At 41.0% G+C, this 13,287-nt stretch overlaps 1 long non-coding RNA gene across 1 annotated transcript; it reads left to right on the forward strand.

The window, feature by feature from the left end:
* Nucleotides 1-821: 821 nt before the first annotated feature.
* LOC119322951 lies at nt 822-1,163 on the forward strand. The gene is made up of 3 exons (XR_005155979.1): nt 822-861; nt 943-1,003; nt 1,074-1,163. It is a non-coding gene; the product is annotated as an uncharacterized LOC119322951 (long non-coding RNA).
* Nucleotides 1,164-13,287: the final 12,124 nt, after the last annotated feature.

Genomic DNA, 13,287 nt, shown 5'->3' on the forward strand with positions numbered 1-13,287 from the left:
GGACTATAGTCTTACAATACCTCATAATCTTGTTTGTGAGTAGAGAAAGTAATGCAATATAGGGAATTACTGTTGCCACTCATTTCATGCTCACATGGGTTGCATTGTAGAACCTAAATATCTATGTATAGCTTCGTGCATCATTTCCCTCTTATGCACCGCATTTCAGAAATCTAAATATCTATGTCTTCTTAGTGTTACTGTTTGGGAATTCTTGTTGAAGTTGCAATTTATAATGTCTCATGGGTTTAAACTTTGTTAAGCTGCTGAAAACAATCTTTGAAATTAGCCATTAATGAGTAGTATGATTTCTATTTATTGCAATCATGTCAAAAGGTCTTAGCTATTCATATTTCTAGGTATTAGCTACCATCAAAGTAAACAAAGATAGAATAAGTGTGCTCATTTTAATTTTATAAAATACCTAGTATTGAAAGATTATGTAGATCGAAGCTGGTTAATTTATACCTGTGCAGAAAAATGTACAAAGAATGCCTGCATCATGCTTGTCATCTTGTGAAAGAAATCATCAAGTGAATTTATTGCTATTCCAGTGTCTTCATGTAAATCTCATATAGAATGTTTATCTCTTGATTTGTTTCACTACCACAAATAACTCACATAATATCTGATTCTGTGGGCTTTGTAACTTCTCACTATATCTTCTTTGGTGACTTTGTAATTGATCTTGTTGTTATTATGTAAAAAAGTGTTGCAACATTCTTGATCTATAACCGTGTTGGCTATCTATATGCAGGTTGCAGTGATTAGAGAGAAGTTTGTAGAACTGTATGAATCTGAACAACAATTGTTGAGAGCAGCGCAAATGCTTAGTGGCATTGACCTGGACTCAGGAATCAGGTTGAAACAAGCTTTTGTCTCTCTTTATATGTCATTGGATTTTCTAAGTCCGGGAAATCTGGCCATCTTCTTAAAAACGAGGATGCTTGATGACACAAACAAATTATCCAAGTGCGTCCAGATTGCACGACTCTATTTGGAGGTTAGTACTGTTTTAAACCTTTGTCATCATTGCATTGTCAGCTAGACTAATGTAGTTCTTCATTTTGTAGGATGATGATGCAGTGAATGCTGAAGCTTTTATCAACAAAGCCTCGTTTTTTGTCACAAACAGCAACCAGGAAGTTCTGAACTTACAATACAAGGTTTGTTGGTTCAAAAACAATTTAATAATCTATCTGTCTACAACTAATGATTAAAATTTAGTTCCCTTCTTATATCTCTTGTAGGTCTGCTATGCGAGAATTTTAGATCTAAAGCATGAATTCTTGGAAGTTGCACTTCGGTACTATGGTATCTCTCAAATTGAACAACGCCAAATTGGGGATGAGTAAGGCTTACTCCATTCAGGTGTAGATTTGTTTCTCTCTTCTGCAATTTACTCCTTTTTAATGTTCTTTCTTGTATGGTTCTTTGTTGCCTTGCCGGTGTAGTGGATGTATGTAATAAATTACCCTACTTGATACTCATGTTTAAGTACTGCAGTGGTTATTACCAAGTCGTGTTTGGAACTGATATTGCTTCCATATTTTATACTCAAAAATCTTGATGGAACATGTTTCTTAGTGCTGATGTAACATGCACAATATTGGCTGGTGCTGGCCCACAATGCTCTCGTGTTCTTACTACATTGTACAAGGTATTGGTTCTTAGTTCATCTCAGTGTCCTGTGATTTCACACCTTTTTTGTTCAGCTTATTATCATTAATTGCTGCAGTAACTTGTAACCATCATGATCGTCTTGTCTCTTGATCCTGTTTTGCCAATTAGAAACCATCAATGCAGTGCTGCTTTATGGAGCCGCGCCATTTATTTAGAGTTTTAGTCTCACTGGGTTAAGTTGACCACCTCCATTGCACGCATGCTCATTTTGAGATTTAACATTGACTATTGTTTATGAGTTTATGAGAAATTTGCACTGCTAAACTATTCTAGTTGAATGCTGAACAAGAGATCTAAGATAGAGATCTAAGGTTGCTTTTCATTGTTGATCTTATTTGAACTTACAAGCAAGAATTATAAATTACTGATGTCTGGTTGCATCCATAGGTTGTTCCTGGCTATGGTCATTGAGTTCTACGTAATACAGACCCAAGATACTCGTGCCAAAGGGAGTTCACATTGAAAATTTACCCGAGGACCCACTTTTCCAATTGATTAGTTAGAATCCTTCATCTAACTGCATGGTTTCTCTTCGGTTCGATAGTCTCAGGGGAACATATTATTATTCCCTTTCAGGAACGAAGATCTGAAATTCTGAATCACCCTCACCCCTCTAGAGAAATCAGTTTACTCATTCAAGTTCTGGAATTTCTTTATAGTTTTCTGGGTTTACTTCGGTCTTGCATGTATTAGCTTTCTCTTTGTGCCCCTATCTATGCCTGTTTCTTGTGTGCAAGCTCTGCATTCTGTGTGTGTGACTGTGTGTGGCTTCATTATGTGTGCTCTGCATTCTGTGTGTGTGACTGTGTGTGGCTTGACTCTGTGTGTGTGGCTTGACTATGTGTGTGGCTTGATTATGTGTGTGGCTTGATTGTGTGTGTGGGCTTGACTCTGTGTGTGAGATTGTGTGTAGCTTGATGGTGAATATGTGTGTGGCTTGACTCTGTGCGTGTGTGGCTTGACTGTGTGTGACTGTGTAAATATTGCATTTTGTTGATGGTGTGGCTTGTATAACTTGTGTTTTATATGTCACGATTGCTTGTTGTTTGTTGAATGTGAACAAACCTTACCCTATTCTTTTTTCTAAACTTCTTTGTGATCATGTCTTATGTGGATATCATACTCTTTTTTTGTATTACTGTTGTCAAGAATAACGCTTTTCTAAGTATTTAAGGTACATCCATGTGGATCTGGACATGTCACATTAGCTCTTTATTGTGTTGCTAAGGACACTGATGGGTTGGGTTGGCATACAATGCAGGTATATTTACCTTTTTTACATTTTGCGATGCTGATGCCTGAAGTCCCAAATTTTGCTACTTCTGGCTACTTATGTTTTTAGACGTGTTGTATCCATAACTACCTATTGGCACCTGATATTTGTGCTCAAAATGCAGTATGGACCGACAAAATGGTCTCATTGCAAGGTGGACGTATAGGCAAGCAATGTCAAGAGAAGGTACTATTTTGATTGTTTTATTTTTATGGTTTGCTTAAATGCATTTCCCCCTCTGTGCAAGACAAACATGGAATGTTTATTAATTCATAAACACACTGGTTACTTGAAGAGTTGATTGGTAAATATGAAGCTGATTTTGAATTCATATATACAGAGAGAAGCTTGGACTATTGAGGAGGAACATGCAGTGGTTAATGCCCATCGGGTATATGGGAATAAATGGGCAGAAATGGCAAAAGTTCTTCCTAAAAGGTACTGACAAACAACTTTCATCTTATTGGGATAATGTATGGCCTAGCCTTGGTCCTATTTGTTACCAGATTCCTAGCCCCTGCCACTTCCTCATTCTTTCCTGGACATCATACCGTGTACCAAACATCTGAACATTGCAGGAATCGAGCACTTCTATTTGTGTAACTTCTATTTGTTCTCAGGTTCTTCTCACCTATCGCTAGAGTCAAAGACGACAAACCAAGTGATTATTGGAGTTACAGGATACACAAAATTATTGGAGTTACAAGATACACAGAATCATCGGTAAGTTTCTATCCTTTCAAATGGCCGGGGTATGAATTTTGATCAGTTTGTTTGACTTGTTTTATACCGAATCGTTGATTCCTTGTTAACTTTGATATACACACATGAGTTATGCTGTTATGATCATAAACTGATTTCCAGTTATTCTTGACTGATATGATGCTTATTACATCACAGGTCATTTAAATCTTCTTTTCTAATATGACTGTTGGTGTTGCTCATGACGTAAGCTATTTTTCTTGCTTCAAGAATAATAGATACATCATTTACATTATGGTCACTCACATTTTAAGTTGCTCATGTCATTTCAGGCTAGCCGGGCTTGGAAGCGATGAGAGGCAACCACTGTTGTCAACTTGTAACGTATAATTTTTTAGGTATGAATGGCTTACCTTAGCCGGAATTTCTATAAGAATGTTGCTCATGTTACATGCCTTGCTTTCTCTAGTAAGTATAACAAGAACACATTTAACATTTCTTTTCTGCCCATAGGCCTACAAACTTGTGGGTAGTGATGAAGATAACCAATTAATTAGCCTCTAACCAGCTTCCGGTTTTCAGGAACGAAGATCTGAATCAGCCTCACCCCTCAAGAGATATCAGTTTAGTCATTCAGGTTTTGGAATTCTTTATAGCTTTCTAGTTTAGTTTGTTATTGCATGCTTTCTGTTTGTGCCCTATCTATGTCTGTTTCTTCTTGTTTTTTGTGTGCAAGCGCTCCATTCTGTGTGTGGCTTGACTCGTGTGTGTGGCCTGACTGTGAATGTGTGTGATTTGACTGTGATGTGTGACTTCTTGTGTGTGTGGCCTGACTGTGACTGTGTGATTTGACTGTGATGTGTGACTGTGTGTCTCTGTGTTTGACTGTGTGTGTGTGTGTGACTCTGTGAATATTGTGCATTTGACTGTGATGTGTGACTATGTGAATATTGCATTTTGACTGTGACTGTGTGTGTGATTGTGTGTGGCTTGAGTCTCTGTGTGTGTGGTGTGTATGCTTTGCTGAATGATTGGTTGTTGTGGCTTAACACTGCCTTTGCCGGTCCCAAGCCCGGATGTGAAAATGTGGAGGGAGTCTATTTCTGTCTATTTCTTGTGTGCAAGTGCTACATTGTGTGTGTGATGTGCTTGTATCTATGTCTGTTTCTTTGTCTTTCTTGTGTGAAGCGCTTGATTGTGTGTGTGTGCTTGTGTGACTGTGTGTGTTTTGCATTTGCTTGATGGTGTGGCATGTATGCTTTGCTGAATTGTATTGTTGTGGTTTAACACTCCCTTTGCCGGTCCCAAGCCCGGATGCAAAAATGAGGAGGGAGCCGCAGTTACCTCCTTTGTATTGTTTGCCTTAGAAGTGTGGATAGAAATTACTCTGTCCTAATTGAATAGTGAATCTTCACATAATGTCGTAGCATCTGATTCATGCTCTGAAATGCATCCTTCTTTGCTATGAAAAATCTAGCAAGTGTAATTGTCGTTAGAATTTGTCCCGTCCCGTCTCCTAAATTAATCTCGCTGGTTTCTTAAATCTTGTCAGCACCGATGTTCTTTTCTATTAGTACACTTCTACTAAAGATCAGTCATCTATTTTTTATTTGGCTTTAGGTTGAATTTTGTGCCTGTCTGATCATGCATGAATCTCAGCATCGCAGGTATCCTTCATTTGTCTGTCACTCGCAAGTGGTGTCTGGTTTATTTGTTTGCCATTTCTAGAGGGCTTGAGCTTTTGAGAGTGTGTGTGAGAGAGAGAGGGGGAGGGGGGAGCTGACTTTGGCGCACGGCCAATAAGGCACTGTGTAGGCTTGTGCGTAGCGGACTTCTGCGGATGACCAGTAAGGCTTGTGCATAGCAGACTTCTGCGGATGACCAGTAAGGCTTGTGCGTAGCAGACTTCTGCGGATGACCAGTAAGGAAATGTGTAGGCTCGTGGGTCCCCTTTTCCCCTCTTTGATTCAATTCATTTTCGAGGAAGAACATGCACCCCATTCCCATCTGAGTGCCAAAAACTGATTCTCATTTTTCGAGTGCAATTGTGCGGGGTGATGGGGGAGAAATTGGTAGCCATCCAGCCGAACCTACCGACCATGGCGAGGGGGGGTGTCTGTCTGTCTTCGTGTGTTCACCTTTTTTGGACAGTTCAAGTTCTGTTCCTGACTTTCTATGCCTGATATTTGTCCAACCCACCACTCCAGAATAGAATATGAATTCTTTGTTTTGAATTTCACATGAGATAACTTTGGGCAATGATGTAAAAATGCGTTGTTGCTCACCAGCTCAGCTGAGGGGCTGTGCTAGCATGTGTTTTATTGGGCCAAAAGCAGTGGTGTATTTTCTGCCATTTCTGTCAGTCCAGTGTCTATTTTGGGCCGCCTATGTGCTCTTCATTAGCATGAGGGAAATGGACCTTGTATGCAGATTTTTTGGACTTGGTTCGTTGAATATACTAGCAAAAGGGCTCGTGTGTTGCAACCGGAAAAAACACATAATCTCCACTGGCCATGACCACATTTTGTTGCATCACCACGGTACACTATCAATCTCAATTACGTGAAATCATGCACAGTTTCTGAAACTATGAACATTTTTTGAAGTCTTGAACAGTTTGAAATTGTGAATATTTTTCAAATTCTTGAACACTTCTACAAATTTTTGAACATCTTCTAAAATCAAGATATTTTTGAATTCATGAACATTTTATACTATTTCCTATCATTTTTTTATAAAAGTGTGAACATTTTTGAAACAATTTTCTTGAATCTGAACATTTCTAGAATTGACGAACATTTTTTTCGAAATTGGTGGAACAATTTTTGAAAGTCACGAAGTTTTTTTTATTTAAGGAACATTTTTTGAAATGCATGATCATTTTAAAATGAGCAAACATTTTATGAATGAATATACTATTGTGTAAGTCACGAGCAGTTTTGGAATTTTTAGGATATTTGTTATTCATGAACATTTTTTGAATGAGTGAAATTTTGTTCAATTTCATTAACATTTTTTAATACACGAACTTTTAAAAAATCCCGAACATTGTTTTATTCCTGAACATTTCTTTTCAAAATTTTAAACTTTTTTTAATAAGCAAACATTTTTTACAAAATCACAAACATTTTTTGAATCAACAAACATTTTATGACTTAATAAAAAATATTTTTTAATGTTCAGAACTTTTGTGAAAATTATTTAAATTAGAGAAAACAAGAACAAAAAATAAAAAGAGAATAATAAAAAAACGAAATATGAAAAACAGGCCTCCCGGACATGGGCCTGCTCAAACGGGCGCGCTGCGTTTCTTTCAGGGTGCATAGAGCAATATAGGAGGTCCCTAATGCATGGGCCAGCCCTGGTAGGGGATTCCCTTGTGTAAAACGGTTTTTATCACGTATAGGTGGCATTGGTGGGTAATATTTTGTAAATTTGGGGACAATTTCCGTGATGTACCGCAGAAGCAATAATCCATTTAGTATTAGGTATAGATATAGATAGACGTTGAGCAACAACATATTTGTATTTTTCACTATCACCTAGGTAATTAATGTTTTTTCATGTATAGATAGCCCCAGGTGTTTCATGTAGACTGCCATTAAAAGATTTGGTGGAAGTTAATAGGATTCAAAGTGGATAATTCAGTCTAATGGTTGGTCAGTCATCAATTTTTTCATCTTCATTTTGGCTGACATAGTTTGATATAATTATGTTCACTGAATGTCCAGTCTTCCATTTTTTCAGTTCATAGTGTAATTTTTTATTATGGAAATGAATGCTTCTTTTTATGGTATTTACTTTTTTTATTGTGGAAACGAATTCTGACAACATACGCACATTGTGTCACATCCAGAAAGTATTTTAGGGGTTTTCATCGCGAAAACCATAGAAAATTCATACAATGTTGAGAAACTACAAAACCTGGCATGGATGCTTCTCATGATGATACAAGCCTATGGAAAAAATTTGGGTCCATTTGAACGATGTCGAAAAACATGCCCTTCGACGGACCCTTTGCTCCTACCCAAATGGCGTCCACTAAACAAGGTCAATTTTAGGTCACCTTCAGAAATGACATCAAATTTTGCAAGCCTATAGGGATGCCCACCCCCATTACTCTGTGCCATATTTTAATGAATTACGACAACATGCACACACTGCGTCACGTCCGTAAAGTATTTTCGGCATTTTTGGTCGTGAAAACCATAGAAAATTCATTCAATGTTCAAAAGCTACGAAACCCGGCATGGACGCTTCTCCTGATGGTACAAGCCTATGAAAAAAAATTGGGTCCATTTGAAGGTTGTAAAAAAAACGTCATTCGATGGACCCTTTGCTCCTACCCGAACGGCCTCCGCTGAACAAGGTCAATTTTAGGTCATGTGCAGAATGACACCAAATTTGCCTATCAATGGGGATGCCCACCCCAGTACTATATGCAAAATTTCAACGAATTCCGACAACATCCACACGGTGCATCACGTCCGGAAAGTATTTTATTGACAGAATGCAATATCGGCCTATACCAAGTGATTGTTGAGAACCAACCTTCGTGCGAGCTCAACAATATCGGCCTATTTTTTTCTGCGAGCAAAATCTAATTCCTCCACTACATCTATTTCCAAATATTCTCCTCCACAATACACAAGCTCCATGCTGGTTGCGAAGACACCATGATTCTTAAAGTTGGACATCAAAAAGTCACATAGAAAATGCAAACTAAAGATCCCAAACTCATGTTGTTACAAGGGAGTGGAGCATCAAATCGCTGAGTCATACATACAAATAATTATCGGGAAGTCACTAACTAACTGACAGAATGCAGTATATTTTAAATACCAGGACACACGGTACTAGACATAGACAACAATGCACACGACAACATCAGCTTCATCGTCGGCGTAGTCCGAGCGTGCACACAATGTTGTAGCTATCAGAGTTCTACTTCAAGATCCTACACAAAAGTATATTATAATGCCATGCAATGTATTTGGACACATCCAAACATTAAATTATGACATATTAGGTACCTCTAACAATTTTGTTGCATGTACGTCGATTGTGACCATCTACCACGTGACAATAATAGCCACATCTACACTGTGATCTTGTCTTCTTCATCCTTGCCTGTAGCCTTTTCTTCGGAGCACCTCGGCCTGGTACATGCACGGGATCCAGAACCTTATCCAAACCTTCACCATCAAGGTTAGCCGATTATGGCATCAACAGGCCAAACCTAATGTTGTTACTCAGAGCGTTAGTTGATCCCTTGTTGTCAACTTGTTCGATATAGTTGATCCCTTGCAAACATCTTGTCCTTCCAAAAAGCTCTTTAGATCTTGAAAGGCCTTATCAGAGTGGGATGCCTTGAAACATGCCATGTGACTAAAATTCCTTAACATACTGTACCTTTGCAAGGTTGCAGAGTATTCATACATCTCGCTCTTTCTGGTCGGTGCGAATGCAGATTTTGCACTCATTGTCCACCTAGTGGGAACACAACACCTGGCAGTCTTTCTTCTTGTAAAATTCTCAATATGTAAAATATGTGGGAACATGGTGTGCCTGCGCATTCAATTTGCGGCAAGAACAACTCAATTTGTGAAGCAGACCTTCCTTCTTAGTGCGCACTTCGATCTTTTTATCCATTCTTTCCTTCTTATACACAAGTATGTGGTAACTTCTGCTGAATCAAGTACCTCTCTGACCACACATTTGCTTACAACATTTATGCTTCATAAGACCAACTTAAACACAACAGGAGTGAAAACTTTTGTGGCATGTTTCTTAAGACTTGAAGCATTTTCCTCTATGAACAAAACGAACTACAAGGCATCGATGTCTTGGAGAGCCTCGTTCAAGCGTCGCGACGCAAGGCACCACTCATAGTGCTATAGCATTTGAAACAACGCCATCTTAGCCTCAAGATGTGTATGTAGCACCAAGTTTAAGCTCTCACTCCGCTGATTACTGTTAGAGTTGTGTCGAATATACTGTACAAGGTAGGTTACAGTTGGACTTGTAGTTGTATCGTGTTTACATAGGATGTGGAGTCGTGTCTTGGTAGGACACTTGTATCCTAGCCTCTCATATATAGCGGGGGTAGACACACAATGTAACCTATGACAACATAATAGCACAGGTGCACAAGAGGGAGCCGGCGGCGTGTGCCGATGTCCAGGGCGACCGGGTGCGGTATAGTAGCGGTGAGCGCCCATAAACATGCCCCGGGGATGTAGCCATATCGGTGAACCTCATTAACAAATCTCGGTGTCGTGCTTGTGTGATTGCTTGGTTTTCGGTAGATCAATGGAGTGCCTCGGATTTATTTTAACAAGTGGTATCAGAGCTAGGTTGTTCGGAGGTCGTTGTGTTGATTTAGAGGAAGAAGGCAGAAGAATTAGTTGGATTGGTCTGAGTTGTCACGGCGGTGACCGGGAAAGATCGATGGTGCAAAGAGAGCTCTGCTTGTGTTAGCAATCAGAAGCAGTATTCATCGACATGCAGCGGCAGATCGGTTCGGCGGCGGGCAGGCAGCGTGCGGTGTATTAAACCAACTAGAAGAACACACGTGCGTTGCAACGGGGCCACATTAAATTTAAGAGTTCAATATCAATTATGTTAATATTACATTTAATATTCTCATACATATCAAGTGACATTGGCGACCTTTTTACCATCAAATTCTCACACACACACTCTCCCTCCCTCCTCCTCACTCTCTCTCCCCCTCTCCCTCTCTCTCTCTCTCTAATACACACACATATCCATCTTATTGGGTACGGGACCGTAATCCATTTATTTCACACGCACATGCGCTAGTGCATAACAATATGGATTATAAAACAGGTTCAAGGTAGTAACAAGGATTGTTCTCATGCATTAATAAACAAATGTTCTGCACTGAAGACAAGATAAACAATTCCCAAAGTGCATCAGAGCATCATAGAACATTACTGGCAAGATAAATGCACGATGTACCGGAACTGCTCGGATGAACCAGAACAGAGCCAACATATATCATCCTAGACAAACGCAACATCAACCATTTACCTTGGTACTTTGGGGACCAACAGGAGGATGCATGTAGAAGCGCTTATTGCCTGCGAATCCACAGTTAGAGAGAGAAATTGGAACCCATTCCCATCACCAACTGATAAAGAAAGCATGTAAGAAAATTGATATCGGGCCAACTTGGATCTTTGGTGATTGTCCGCCGGTATGGAGAATTTAGGAGGGTGGGTGCAGGGAGTGGCCTTGTGGATGATGGATGGAGGCGCGGACGGATGTGGTCGCCAGAAGGTCAAAAGCGGAGAGGGTCGGGCACGTTAGGTGGAGCCGGTGGTGCGCGACAACCGGAGGCGGCCCAATCGTGGGCGGCGAACCGACGATAGCCTCGGCCCATCTCTCGACGCAGCGAAGATAGAGAGGGCGGCACTGCCGGTGCTCGAGGCCGCCGCTCGGCACCATCTACATCGAGGGGAAAGAGAGGCGAGAAAGCGATAGGGTGATGCGGGGCTAGGGATTGCGGAGGAGCGTGGGGGTGTGCGATTTGAATGGATGGTTCTGCCCACCGTTTTCTTGTACGTGGCGGTGGAGACGGTGGCGTCCAGCCATGCAGGCGAGGCATGGGTCGAGCTGGGCACACGGCGAGGTGCAGTAGCAGAGGCGGGGGCGATTTTTTGCTACTGAGATGCATGGTGTGGGATTGATCGTTCATGTTCTCTTTTCCTTTTTAACGGGAGATGGATGCGATTTTTTCACGAGGGGAGAGATGTGACCACGTATAGATTCCATAATAAATTAATTAGGTCCATAACGGGAATTCTTTACAATGCGTTAAGATTTACGTGTTAGTTTTCTTAATAAAGAAATGCACTGATGTAGGGATCGATTGATTCGGGTAAGGAAAGATAGATTCGTGATCTTTTGTATGTTAGGAAATTAGTGGTTTGCAAGGAAAGAGTGGAGAGAAAAAGAACCAATGCGACCACATATAGATTCCATAATAAATTAATTAGGTCCATAACGGGATTTGTTTACAATGCGTTAAGATTTACGTGTTAGTTTTCTTAATAAAGAAATGCACTGATGTAGGGCGCGATTGGTTCGGGTAAGGAAAGATAGATTCGTGATCTTTTATATGTTAGGAAATTATTGGTTTGCAAGGAAAGAGTGAAGAGAAAAAGAACCAGTGGAGGTGGGAGGAGGAAAAAAATAAACTGTACGAGGCTACCAACTACTCCATTAGGAGTAGAGATTGTTTGTGAAAATAACATGCGACGACGACTTAGCGAGCGGATCCCCTTAAAAAAGACATAGCGAGCAGATTCCCTTAAAACTGGTAGGAATGGATACGATTGATGACGTTCATAAATAGTGGTGAATGTTGGCCTAATTTACTATCATCATGCATGGAAACGGATCATCAAGAAAAAGAATACTTCCTATTACTACACTCATAGGAAGCTTCCTAATCTCTGCTACCAAACAGTTTCTGCCCAAACAAGGAAGGAAAGTTATGGACGTGATTCGAAAGGAAACAAACATTATGAAGATTAATTAATTTAGATTTGATCTTTAGAGATTGATTGTGATTGATTCTTTTACATAAAGACATTACTAAATAATTTGCGTCAGTATGGAAAGTTCCGATCCGTTCAGTTTTTTTGTTGTGTGAGAGGGTGAAGTGAAAATAAACCAATGAAATGGGGGAGGCGACGAAAAAAATCTACGACGGTTAACCTATGAAAAAAATCAAATGAAAGTGGTGGGACGAAAAAAAACCTGAAAGCGAGACTATCCACTTCTCCATTAGGAGTAGCGATTCGGTCTCGGCGAGATCGATCGATTGACGGAACGCGGCACAGTGGTCAAGGTGGGCTGCGACCTATGCGGTCAGGCAGTCTGATGGGCTGACCCGGTGGCTGCAGCGGCGGCCCATGGGCAGCACGCGTGAGGCCGTAAAACTGCGGGTGAGCTGCTGGAAGCTGGCAGGCGCGCTGATTAATCTGTTCTGGCAATATGAGATTCTGTTTTGGACCAAAAGGAGGACCGAGTGTTGTGGAACGTAGTAATTTCAAAAAAATTCCTACGCACACGCAAGATCATGGTGATGCATAGCAACGAGAGGGGAGAGTGTTTGTCCACGTACCCTCGTAGACCGTAAGCGGAAGCGTTATGACAACGCGGTTGATGTAGTCGTACGTCTTCACGATCCGACCGATCCAAGCACCGAACGTACGGCACCTCCGAGTTCAGCACACGTTCAGCTCGATGACGATCCCCGGGCTCCGATCCAGCAAAGCTTCGGGGATGAGTTCCGTCAGCACGACGGCATGGTGACGATGATGATGTTCTACCGGCGCAGGGCTTCGCCTAAACTCCGCGACGATATGACTAAGGTGGAATATGGTGGAGGGGGGCACCGCACACGGCTAAGGAACGATTCATAGATCAACTTGTGTCTATGGGGTGCCCCCTGCCCCCATATATAAAGGAGGGAGGGGAAAGGCCGGTCGGCCCTTGTTGGGCGCGCCAGGAGGAGGAGTCCTCCTCCTAGTAGGAGTAGGACTCCTCCTTTCCTACTCCTACTAGGAGGGGAAGGAAGGGGGAGAGGAGGGGAA

Source organism: Triticum dicoccoides, chromosome 6B (genome assembly GCF_002162155.2).
Source record: "Triticum dicoccoides isolate Atlit2015 ecotype Zavitan chromosome 6B, WEW_v2.0, whole genome shotgun sequence".
Lineage (NCBI taxonomy): Eukaryota > Viridiplantae > Streptophyta > Magnoliopsida > Poales > Poaceae > Triticum > Triticum dicoccoides.